This window comes from Oncorhynchus mykiss, chromosome 7, assembly GCF_013265735.2.
Source record: "Oncorhynchus mykiss isolate Arlee chromosome 7, USDA_OmykA_1.1, whole genome shotgun sequence".
Classification (NCBI taxonomy): Eukaryota; Metazoa; Chordata; class Actinopteri; order Salmoniformes; family Salmonidae; genus Oncorhynchus; species Oncorhynchus mykiss.
In genome coordinates this window covers 22769882-22782822 of record NC_048571.1, presented here as the reverse complement: position 1 = coordinate 22782822, position 12941 = coordinate 22769882, and positions in this window count along the sequence as shown.

Below are 12941 nucleotides of genomic sequence, written 5' to 3'. Positions count from 1 at the left end.
ACTTTCAGGGGAGTTTCTCTTCTGCACTGTTCCACCAATCCAGTTATTGTGGAGGAGGAAATCGTCTGGCACAGTGGACGGGTCATAATATCGATAACATTTAGCGGTGAAACCCGGTAATGGTCTCAATCATTTTTTCCCCATTCATTTTTTGCGTCTGGGATTTTAGAGCTACTTCATATACGTTCTGTGTTTCGTGTAGGTTTACACAGGCGTGACGTTTTGATTGCCATGCAATTCTCTCTTGGACAAAGTGAGTTTTGTCAATATATCCACCTCAATTTACTATCAAAATTCAAAATGCTAATTAGCAACAGAGAAGACCTCAGCAAGACAACTTCCTGCGGGAAGCTGCTGCACATCATCTCCAGCTGGCACCGTCAGCTACCGTTCACCAACACGATCAGAAACCCTTGTGCCCATCCATGAATTTATGTCCCCTTTCTGTCTTAGCTTGCCACTGACTAGACTTTAGTTAGAAGAGCAGTATATCAAAACAATCATTTTGTTTTACTTAGACAAGATAATTGTTTGTACATTATGTCGACTTTGGTGTGTATTTCAGACCTTATGACATTTTTGAAGAATGAGCAGAAGTGCATTACAAGGGGAGAAGACCACTAGAAGTCTGGCCATGCGGAGAAATGCAGATATACCGAGGGGCAATTTACCCGGTTTGGTCAGGGCACGCATGAGGAATAAACGTTTATCCTGAGTCGGTGAGTGTAGCTATTAAGTTAAGTTTGAGCGTCTTAGCAATACAATGTGTCTCATACAGCTGTCAACATTCTACAAGGAAAGAGCCACTTAATCAATTAACCAGATTACCCTGGATACCAGACCTTGATGACTGATAACTCAGTTCTAGAATGTTTTCATTGATGAGAATTAATCAAAAAAATCTATTGACATTCAGAATTGACTTGTTTAGACATCCAGCCTGTATTGTAGTTTCATAACCAGAGACAAATCTTCAAAGGCAACTTATTTATTTATTAGGAGTGGTACATGCATTCACAGTCTTGATTTATAGGATCATTTCCACTATATAATTGATATGTCAAGTGATACAATCCCAAGATAACAATTAAAAGTTTATGGAAAAACTGCACTTAAATATTCTACAGCTGTAATGTCATCAATCAAATCAAACTTTATTCATATAGCACATTTATTAAAATGAATGTATTTCAAGATGTTCAGTCGTTGGATGGGTGTTGTTTGTAGTGGGGCACAGATAACAAAGAGGAGGGCGTCAAGGCATACTTATTTTCCACCATAATTTGCAAATAAATGTATTAAAAATCCTACAATGTGATTTTCTGGAATTTTGTTTTCTCATTTTGTCTGTCATAGTTGAAGTGTCCCTATGATGAAAATTACAGGCCTCTCTCATCTTTTTAAGTGGGAGAACTTGCACAATTGGTGGATGACTAAATACTTTTTTTGCCCCACTGTAAACTTCCGACTTCTACCCTATATATACATATATATATATATGTTTTCATGGAAAACACGAACATTTCAAAGTTTGGGGTCACTTAGAAATGTTCTTGTTTTCCATGAAAACATGCATGAAATGGAGTTGCAAAATGAATAGGAAATATAGTCAGGACGTTGACATGGTTATGACATTGACAAGATTATAAATAATGATTTTTAATTGAAATAATAATTGTGTCCTTCAAACTTTGATTTCGTCAAAGAGTCCTCCATTTGCAGCAATCACAGCCTTACAGACCTTTGGCATTCTAGTTGTCAATTTGTTGAGGTAATCTGAAGAGATTTCACCCCATGCTTCCTGAAACACCTCCCACAAGTTGGATTGGCTTGATGGCCACTTCATACGTACAATACGGTCAAGCTGCTCCCACAACAGATCAATAGGGTTGAGATCCGGTGACTGCTGACCACTCCATAATAGACAGAATACCAGCTGACTGCTTCTTCCCTAAATAGTTATTGCATAGTTTGGAGCTGTGCTTTGGATCATTGTCCTGTTGTAGGAGGAAATTGGCCACAATTAAGCACTGTCCACAGGGTATGGCATGGCGTTGCAGAATGGAGTGATAGCCTTCCTTCTTCAAGATCCCTTATTCCCTGTACAAATCTTCCACCTTACCACAACCAAAGCGCTCCCAGACCATCACATTGCCTCCACCATGCTTGACAGATGGCGTCAAGTACTCCTCCAGCATCTTTTCATTTTTTCTGCGTCTCACAAATGTTATTCTTTGTGATCCAAACACCTCAAACTTGGATTTGCCTGTCCATAACACTTTTTTCCAATCTTCCTCTGTCCAGTGTCTGTGTTCTTTTGCCCATCTTAATCTGTTCTTTTTATTGGCTAGTCTGAGATATGGCTTTTTCTTTGCAACTCTGCCTAAAAGGCCAGCATCCCAGAGCCACCCCTTCACTGTTGACATTGAGACGGGTGTTTTGCGGGTACTATTTCGCTGCCAGTTGAGGACTTGTGAGGCATCTGTTTCTCAAACTGGACAATCTAATGTACTTGTCCTCTTGCTCAGTTGTGCACGGGGGCCTCCCACTCCTCTTTCTGTTCTGGTTAGAGCCAGTTTGCGCTGTTCTGTGAAGGGAGTAGTACACAGCATTGTACGAGATCTTCAGTTTCTTGGTAATTTCTCGCATGGAATAGCCTTCATTTCTCAAAACAAGAATAGACTGACGAGTTTCAGAAGAAAGTTCTTTGTTTCTTGCCATTTTGAGCCTGTAATCGAACCCACAAATGCTGATGCTCCAGATACTCAACTAGTCTAAAGAAGGCCAGTTTATTTGCATCTTTAATCAGCACAACAGTTTTCAGCTGTGCTAACATAATTGCAAAGGGTTTTCTAATGATCAATTAGCCTTTTTAAAATTATAAACTTGGATTAGCTAACACAACGTGCCATTGGAACCAAGGAGTGATGGTTGCTGATAATGGGCCTCTGTACACCTATGTAGATATTCCATTAAAAATCTGCCATTTCCAGCTACAATAGTCATTTACAACATTAGCCATGTCTACACTGTAATTCTGGTCAATTTGATGGTATTTTAATGGACAAAAAACCTACTTTTCTTTCAACAACAAGGACATTTCTAAGTGACGGTAGTGTGTGATATATATATCTCATTGAGTTACTAAAGCCACATACAAACATGGTCTCTGTTTTATTTTCTTAATAAGTAAGGCAGCTCCAAAATGCAGTTATTTCAGCCTAGCTCATCCAACGTTTATTGACTTGATTTTTCCTCGTCATTCTTAGCTTAGCTAAATGGTATAGTCGTTGTGCGTTGTCAATGGACATTCGGGTGCTTTCGGGAAATTCACTCTGGCCTATCTACATCGATTTCAGAGCACTCTCATCTGAGTGTACCAGAGTGCAGAATAATGAATTTATGAGCGCTCAACACCCATTTAATATATCCGGTGTCAGTAAACGTTGGCAAAAAAGCGCAATTCAATTGTTTCAGCTGCACAGTTACAGTCACCAATGCTTTGGTTAACACGAAAACTGCATAACCAGCTCTGCTAGGGTGAGTAAAATGGTCAGAGTGGTTTCATTTGTGTCTGGAAGTAGCTCGTAAGCTAGCCAACTTTAGCTTGGGTGCTTGACTGCCGTTGTAAGGCCAGAACGCTCAAATCAACCCTAATGTTACTCCTCGGCCCGAACGTCCAGTGTGCGCTCTGAGAGCGAATTGGTCTGAATTTACAAACTGACAATCTGACAACGCTCTGATTTTATGAGTGCAGGCAGTCCAGATTGAATTTAAGAACACACCCAAAGTCGAAAAATTTCTAACTAGTAATTTGTTATGCTAACTAGCTAGCAAGAGGTTGCATACAATAGCAACAGCATCAACTTCTGGTAGTGAAGGCAAAGAGCTAGTACACTCAACTGAAAGTTTGGTTACACTACAATTAGGGTGTGGAAATGTTATGCCCCTTAGATATTAATTTAGAATCCTCCAATCCACTTATGCTGTAGCCTACTCCCGACCGTCACGTTGTACAGCGCCATATTTGGACACACCTACACATTCCAGGATTTTTCTTTATTTGTACTATTTCCTACATTGTAGAACAATAGTGAAGCCGTCACAACTATGAAATAACACATATGGAATCAGTTAAGAACAAATTCTTATTTACAAGGATAGCCTACTCCTTCCTCCCTGTCGGGAAATTGAACGCCGGTCTCCCGCGTGCCTGCAATATGGAAGACTATCAAATGCTTCTCAAAGATGCCCTCTGGTGGTCAAACTAGCAATAACTAGCATTAACATAAAAAATGGCTGACAAATAGATAACGTGCCACAGAATGCTGCAGCAGCCCGCAAGGTGTGCCGCAGTATGATGCAACTTTTAAAGGAGGAACCACTCTAGGCCTGATCACCGACAATGATGGTAGGTGGTAGGGCAATTTTTCTTCCCTTTTCCTCATCATTTTCCCCTTCCCACTTTGTGTCACAAAGTGTAATGAATTCACACTCTAAAACAGTAGGGGGAACATGGTTAGATACTGTATAGTAATAAGGAGGCCTCACACTCCAGTACAGTAGGTGGCAGTGTATGCACTTGTCAGTTGGTTGCACTCCTCCAATACAAATTTAAAGCAGAAGAAGGGCCCAAACAACCAATGACAGAAGACTGTTCAAGAACACCTGCTGTAAGGCAAAGAGGACCTGTACCCTGCTAACATATGCTGACTAGACCGGAAGATGGTGGCAGGGCCCCTAACATAGAAATCAGAATGTTTCAGATTAAAATAACGTACCAAACAATATGTGTTATTACATGTACTAACTAGAAGCTTCTGCTGCTCTACACTACAATATTTTCCACCTTCATCCTTTGCCTATATATATTAACATTATTGCAAACATTTTTGGTTCCTAATGTTAACAAAAGCTGTCTGTGTCATGAGATTTTTAGGATGCTTTATTATAAATAACTACACAATTGGTAGCTTATTTTTTAATATATGGCATTGTAGTCAGTTTTAATGAAGAAATTACCAATGATCCATGTTTCAGATTAAAGAATGTATAACCAATTCTTATAAACAAGGCTAACCCTCTTCTGCCCTATGCATAATTCCTAAATATATGCCTAAATAACATACATAAAATGTTTTTTCCCCCAAACTATGTGGACTGCAGGCATAAATGTGGTACCTACAGAGATCAAGCATCTGTGAAACTGCAACTGTAGTGTCAAGACATTATGTGGGCATTCCTGAGTAAGTTCTACAGGAGATAAACCATAACAGAAAATGACAGTATTTTTCCCATCCCCGGGCAGGATTGGGTAGAGCACGTTAAGGCATTTGTCCTTGTGTTTGTTCCCTGTAAACAAAACTGAGAGATTACACTGCACCAAGAGCCCAGCGTCGAGCCTTCTTGTGAGCAAATTCATTTATGTATTTTTAAAGTAACATTTTCTAGCTAACTGGTTTTCAATTGAAAGGATGGCAAGGCTGTTCAACCTGTCTTGGCACCTTATAGATCTTAGTTCCTTATACGTTTCAGCTTACTGAAGGCATGTTCACCTCCAGCAACTGTTACAGGCATTGTGCAGAAGATTCGCAGTGCAGTGCACACCTCTCCAAAAATGCTCTGTGGCTGCATCTTGTGGATGACATTTAGGAGCTCTACAGGAGAAAGACCATCTGAAAAAGTGACACCATATATCGTCTTTAGATGTCGCGCTTCATTTTCGAATCCACCTGTGAAATCTTTGGAGTACTTGTTTCTAAATTTGTGGCAAGATACACGAATTTGGTTTTCAGTCATTTTCCTAAATGTAAGTATTGGTGAAACTCCTCACATATAGCTGCAATCGTGTGGAACCGCATGTCCGAATGACATTCTATCCAGAGCCACATAAAACACTGTGTGGCGAAATCCCGTGACTGACTTCTGTTCATTTGCTATGTCATCTTCAGTCTCATCAGGGATACGTTTTCTTTTTTTCTGGCGGCTCCTCTGTTCACTGTGAAACGGAGTAGTTACACCCATTTCATTTGCCACCATGGAGGCTTCTGCCAGAAGAGCGCCCCTTTGACTACGCAGCGCCTGTATTTCTTCCTGTAGTGCCTTAATGTGAGCTGCCTCAGTGTCCAGAGAAACATTTCCTGGACTGAAGAATTAGGCTTCTATTCTCAATACACTGCAAAACTGTCTGAAAGGCGGTTAAGACAGCAGCCAGTCCTTTCCTTGAGAATGGCCCATCGCTCTGGGCAGGCACTGAACAGATTGTAAAGACCATTCACACCAAAAAAGACCCTTGAGATTAAGAGTACGGGAGGCACGAGGTGAGTATGTGGCCAGTGGATTATTTTTGCAGTATGCGTGCTTGAACTCCCTTCACTTTCCCTGACCGTTATCATAGCCAATTTGACAACAGTTCAACACCAGAGCAGGAAGATGGTGTCTCACAAGAACTGTTACTGGAGTAAACCTAGGTAGTGTCCATTATGCACATCCTCAAGCTTGAGTGGTTTCCCCCCAGAATGGCAGATTTCTAGATGCTAAGTACAGTGTCACATCCACAATCCTTTCTAGAAGTGCTCTGTTTTAATACATTTCTGACTGGATTTGTTTCTGCAGCTGACTGTCTATACCTGTAGCTGTGACGGTATGCTGCAGATTTGTCCATTTCCAGTAACAGTCCTTGTGAGACGCCATCCTCATGCTCTGGTAGTTTGTCAGACATTCTCTGTCATTTCACTGATGATATCTTATAGCCTTCCTTACTATTCAGATAACAGGGTGATGGTTTACTTTGCTCATGAGAACACATGGAATGCAATAGAATGCCTTTACACACTTACTATAAATAAGCCAGTCTCTCTGCACCTTTTCTCTTCCCGTTTGCTGATTTACTGTACTGTAAATAGTTGGGGAATGGCTTGCCTTCTTAGTCTGGGGGCATGATTTTATACACTTCTGTCTCCTCGCCACACCTGTTGGCTAGTCTGCGAACAATAGCTTCTCTTTCATGTTCTTGTACTTTCTAAGGCCACAGTGCTGGATCATCTAAAACCTCCTCTTCCTCACTTCGAATCTGTCCATACCTTTCCTTTCCCTTATTACTTGCTTGTTCAATCTCTTCTGTTACTCCTTCACTGGCACTGCTGCTACTCTTTAACTCCTCTTCCTGCTCTGCCTGACAGCTTTCTGCTGAGATTCCACCTACCTGGGGCTCTCTGGGCACTAGGAAGTGAGTAAACAAAGGGAATTTTAGGTTTAATGTTCACTCCTACAAAGGTTACCATACTAAAAATCTACTACTGACAGAAAAAATAGAATAGAATACGTAGTTAAGTGTGTCTAAGTCATTATGTGTCCTACTTTACAATTAAAAAATGGGCTAGTTAATGGTCTTGCATGTTTCAAGATGGCATAGCAGTCGGATGTCTGTTTTTCCTTGTCCCGTACCATGTATATATGGTTTTCTATATATTTTTAATATTTTTAATCTCAATTTCCATTAACGGACTGAACATACTCTCCTGCAATCCGCCTCACCCCATGTGGTACGGATCTGCTATTTTTATACTTTAGAACCGGAACCCACATCAGAGCTAGCCAGCTAACTAGCTACTAGCTAGTAGTCAGTTAGCCACTGCCAGCCTCAGCCCGATCAATTCCTGCCAGTCTGCACAACGTGATATCAACCCAGAGCATATCGGACTGCTTTTTCTCTACCACATCTCCAGATTCCTACCGCAAGCATTGAACCTTTACACCGGATCATTGCAGCTAGCTAGCTGCCCTCTAAGTGGCTACTCCTGGCTAACGTCTCTGTCCCGAAGCAAGCATCAGTTAGCCTGGAGCTAGCCTCGAGCTAGGCCCATCTCCCGGCTAGCCGAAGAGGTCCATCAGCCAATTCTTGGGCTACAATACCTATTTTGCCAGTTGGCCTGGACCCTTTTACTGCCGACCCAGAGCCCCGCCGATCCATCACGACTGGTCTGCTGACGTAACCGTCTGAGGGGGTTTCAACAGGCTCTTCCGTTGCGTCGTCCCCCGGAGGCTCATCTGCTAGCCCCGGCTCGCTAGCTGTCTGAATCGCCGTGTGTCCAGCTTAACTTACCACAAATTCTTCTCCTAGCTACTTACTGGACCCTATGATCACTTGACTACACATGCCTCTCCCTAATGTCAATATGCCTTGTCTATTGCTGTTTTGGTTAGTGATTATTGTCTTATTTCACTGTAGAGCCTCCAGCCTGCTAAATATGCCTTAGATAGCCCTTTTGTTCCACCCCCCACACATGCAGTGACCTCACCTGGCTTAAATGGTGCCTCTAGAGACAAAACCTCTCTCATCATCACGCAATGCCTAGGTTTACCTCCCCTGTACTCACATCCTACCATACCCTTGTCTGTACATTATGCCTCGATTCTATTCTTCCGCGCCCAGAAATCTGCTCCTTTTACTCTCTGTTCCAAATGCACTAGACAACTAGTTCTTATAGCCTTTAGCCTTTAGGGTATTCCCTTATCCTACTCCTCTGTTCCGCTGGTGATGCAGAGGTTAACCCAGGCCCTGCAGCCCCCAGCATCACTCCCACCCCCCAGGCTCTCTCATTTGTTAACTTCTGTAACCGTAAAAGCCTTGGTTTCATGCATGTTAACATTAGAAGCCTCCTTCCTAAGTTTGTTTTATTCACTGCTTTAGCACACTCCTAGCCGTGTCTGAATCCTGGCTTAGGAAGGCCACCAAAAATCTTGAAATTTCCATGCCTAACTATAACATTTTCCGACAAGATAGGCATTCCAAAGGGGGCGGAGTTGCAATCTACTGCAGAGATAGCCTGCAGAGTTCTGTCATACTATCCAGGTCTGTGCCCAAACAATTCGAGCTTCTACTTTTTAAAATCCACCTTTCCAGAAACAAGTCTTTCACCGTTGCTGCTTGTTATAGACCTCCTTCAGCCCTCAGCTGTGCCCTGGACACCATCTGTGAATTGATTGCCCCCCATCTATCTTCAGAGTTCGTTCTGTTAGGTGACCTAAACTGGGACATTCTTAACACCCCAGCTGTCCTACAATTTAAGCTAGATGCCCTCAATCTCACACAAATTATCAAGGAACCTACCAGGTACAACCCTAAATCTGTAACCATGGGCACCCCCTTAGATATCATTCTGACCAACTTGCCCTCTAAATACTCCTCTGCTGTCTTCAACCAGGATTTGAGCGATCACTGCCTCATTGCCTGCATGCGTACTGTACACTGTCAATCCCTCCCTAAAACACTTCAGCGAGCAGGCCTTTCTAATCGACCTGGCCCGGGATTCCTGGAAGGATATTGACCTCTTCCCGTCAGTAGAGGATGCCTGGTTGTTCTTTAAAAGTGCTTTCCTCACCATCTTAAATAAGCATGCCCCGTTCAAAAAAAAATAGAACTAAGAACAGATATAGCCTTTGGTTCACCCCAGTCTGCCCTGACCAGCACAAAAACATCCTGTGGCGTTCTGCATTAGCATCGAATAGCCCCCGCGATATGCAACTTTTCAGGGAAGTCAGGAACCAATATACTCAGTCAGTAGCCTGAGTAGCCTAGCTAGCTATATTGGCTAGCTAGTCTAATCAGTTCGGCAGGCCGTCTGCACTGATTTACCACTCAAATCATTCTCCTCGTTTTTTTTTGTTCTGTGTAAAAACGTAGTGAGTAATTTATTCCCTGAATTTTGCTGTCTCTGTTTCTTTCCTTTTCTGGAAACCCAATTTTGTTTTTGAGGGGGGCATAGTGGTTATCTCTCGTGAATGCTTAGGCTACATGCCGGAGCAACTGTCAGATCAGCTGTATTTTTTTTCTTCTCCTCATGGAGAATGGACCAAACCATGTGCATTGTGAGGGGGGTAGAGATGCCTGATCTGATTATGGTTATACGTTTTAATTTTCATCACAGATTATTTTGTCTAACATTTTTTAAATGATAAACAAATAATTCTCTAAACATTTAAGGGACCCTACCAGGCTAGGGCCCCACAACACCCTTGGATGGTGGATCAGTGATTCACATGTCTAATAAGCCAGTTTGTCAATCAAGTTATCCCTTCTTTGTTCTCTGACACAATTGAACACAATGTTGTGTGTGGTTCGTCCCAGGAGCAAAGAGCTTCATCTTTTGGAATATTTGGCCATTGTATGTACAATGTCCACAACCACAACATGTTTGTTTGTAGCAGACGCCCTCAGGCATACACGGATGTGGGGGCCAAAATCATAGAGACACTGACCCAGCAATTTGAAATCTGGCACTCCCCCTTATCCTGATGAACGACCAGCAGATGACGTATGAAGGACTACATCTTCACCTCAGCGAACAGATCCCTCTGTCCAAATCAAATCAAATGTATTTATATAGCCCTTCGTATATCAGCTGATATCTCAAAGTGCTGTACAGAAACCCAGCCTAAAACCCCAAACAGCAAGCAATACAGGTGTAGAAGCACGGTGGCTAGGAAAAACTCCCTAGAAAGGCCAAAACCTAGGAAGAAACCTAGAGAGGAACCAGGCTATGTGGGGTGGCCAGTCCTCTTCTGGCTGTGCCGGGTGGAGATTATAACAGAACATGGCCAGGATGTTAAAATGTTCATAAATGACCAGCATGGTCAAATAATAATAATCACAGGCAGAACAGTTGAAACTGGAGCAGCAGCACGGCCAGGTGGACTGGGGACAGCAAGGAGTCATCATGCCCGGTAGTCCTGAGGCATGGTCCTAGGGCTCAGGTCCTCCGAAAGAAAGAGAGAATTAGAGAGAGCATACTTAAATTCACACAGGACACCGGATAGCACAGGAGAAGTACTCCAGATATAACAAACTGACCCTAGCCCCCCCGACACTTAAACTACTGCAGCATAAATACTTGAAGCTGAGACAGGAGGGGTCCAGACCTCCAGTTCTGTTACCGGTAAGTAAAGTAATATTTTTGTAAGGAATCTGCCTAAGATACTGGGTGATATTTGTAGTTATTATGATCATTTCCTTTTGTATTGTGGTTAGTGTTACAGTATTTGTGGTGGTGTAGGAAATTGTGGACACATCGTTGTGCACAGTGGGGAGCTCAGCTTCAGTGATTCATCTGGGATCATGGCCAGAGTGAACTGCAGAGTATTTTTTATTCTCCTTACCCGCACTTGTCTCCCCCTTGGGGTTATCCTGACTCAGTCTGAGGATGAGGGCCTTCAAATGTTGAATGACATGCTGAGGGAGAACAGCTTTGCAGGGAAAGGTCAGATAGGACCAAGTAGTGGTATAGTGGTGACCCTCTTCGCTGTAGTCAAGAACATCATGTATGTCAGGAATGAGATGCTTGTGCCCCTTTATCAGCAGGCAAAACAAAACCCAGTTGTAGCCAGGTTAGTATAGTATAACAGTATATTGATGTGCAATCTATTAATTTTGCTTTATTCTTAGTAACTGTTTTTATGATAAAACCAGGACTTGCTGATCAGTTGTAGTTTTTTTTTTAAATGACATTTTCCCAGTCCACGTTTGGGATATGTTGTTATTTGGGATACATTTCCCTTATTTGACACCAACGTGATAGTACAAGACATTGTTCAATGACATATTTGGCCCTAATTACAGGTACAAGAAACTCACGGCCTACTTCGACTGACGGCTCAGTCGTCGAGACTGTTGGGTACTGCACTATCGGGAGGAGCTGCCAACCCAAGGGAACAACACAAAAAACTTTGTGTAGGCAGCAATGCGGGTCCTTAAGGAGAAAATCCTCTAGATGACAAAACGTTGAAACTCCCTGCCTGATTTGACCTGCTGACATGCCGCCTGGAGGCTGGGTGACTGAAGTTGCTCTTGGCCGCTGGAAAACGTTCCAGTGCTCACATTTTCTGGCCCAGGATAGCAATGTCAACCCATCTGACATCGAGCAGGTAACATAGTGATGAATAGGTTTGTAATATTATATTACAAAAACCCATCATGGTCATTTTATTATATCTTATAGCTCACATTATAAGTTGTCTATCCTCTATCTCTCCTAATGTCTGCCAGCTGAGGGAGAAGCAGTACAGGGTGAAGGGCACCACACCAGGCCAGACCTATACTGTGGACATGAAGATGGACCTCTGGACTTGTCCAGTTGGGCACACAGGAGCTCCATGCAAGCACCAGGCTGCTGTGGTCCTGGTCCAGATATACAAATGCCTGTCCAGCAACTTCCTCCCGACAACACTGGAGATGAGGGCTGAGTTGCTGAAGATAACAAGAGGTAAAATAGTCACTATTTTATTATAGTTGATTGTTAGACAATAATGTATGTTAGTATTTTAAGTACCAAAGCAGAGTGCTGAAATGGATTTAAAATATATCTTATGGCAACAATACCTCTGGATTTTCTGCAGCAATTGAGATAGCCAATTCAGCCATTAGCTGGTGAGTGAGCACATTTAACAGACAGATTATGAATATGAGGCAACAATACAGAATGTCATCTTTTATTTCAGGGTATTTTAATAGACATCTATTTGAGTATTTCAAAATGAAAACACATGCAACTAGTTTGAAGAGTTTCAAATGGCCATTTGAGGAATTCATAAGCATCTGGACAAATTAGTGACGTCCCAGGCCAGCTCGTGACCTGTAGGAATAACTAGTTTGATGCAGTCCATGATGAATTACCACAGCTATGTTACTTATTTGCTTCATAAAACGATACTATAAAGTATATTTTTGTTTTATTATTAAATATATATACAGTATATATTATGTATTTAACAGCTACATTTCAGGTGACGCAATGCCTTCATAAGATACATCATTGTCACAACACAACTGATTGGCTCAAACGCATTAAGAAGGAAAGAAATTCCCCAAATGAACTGGATCACCTGTTAATTGAAATGCATTCCAGGTGACTACCTCATGAAGCTGGTTGGTAGAATACCAAGAG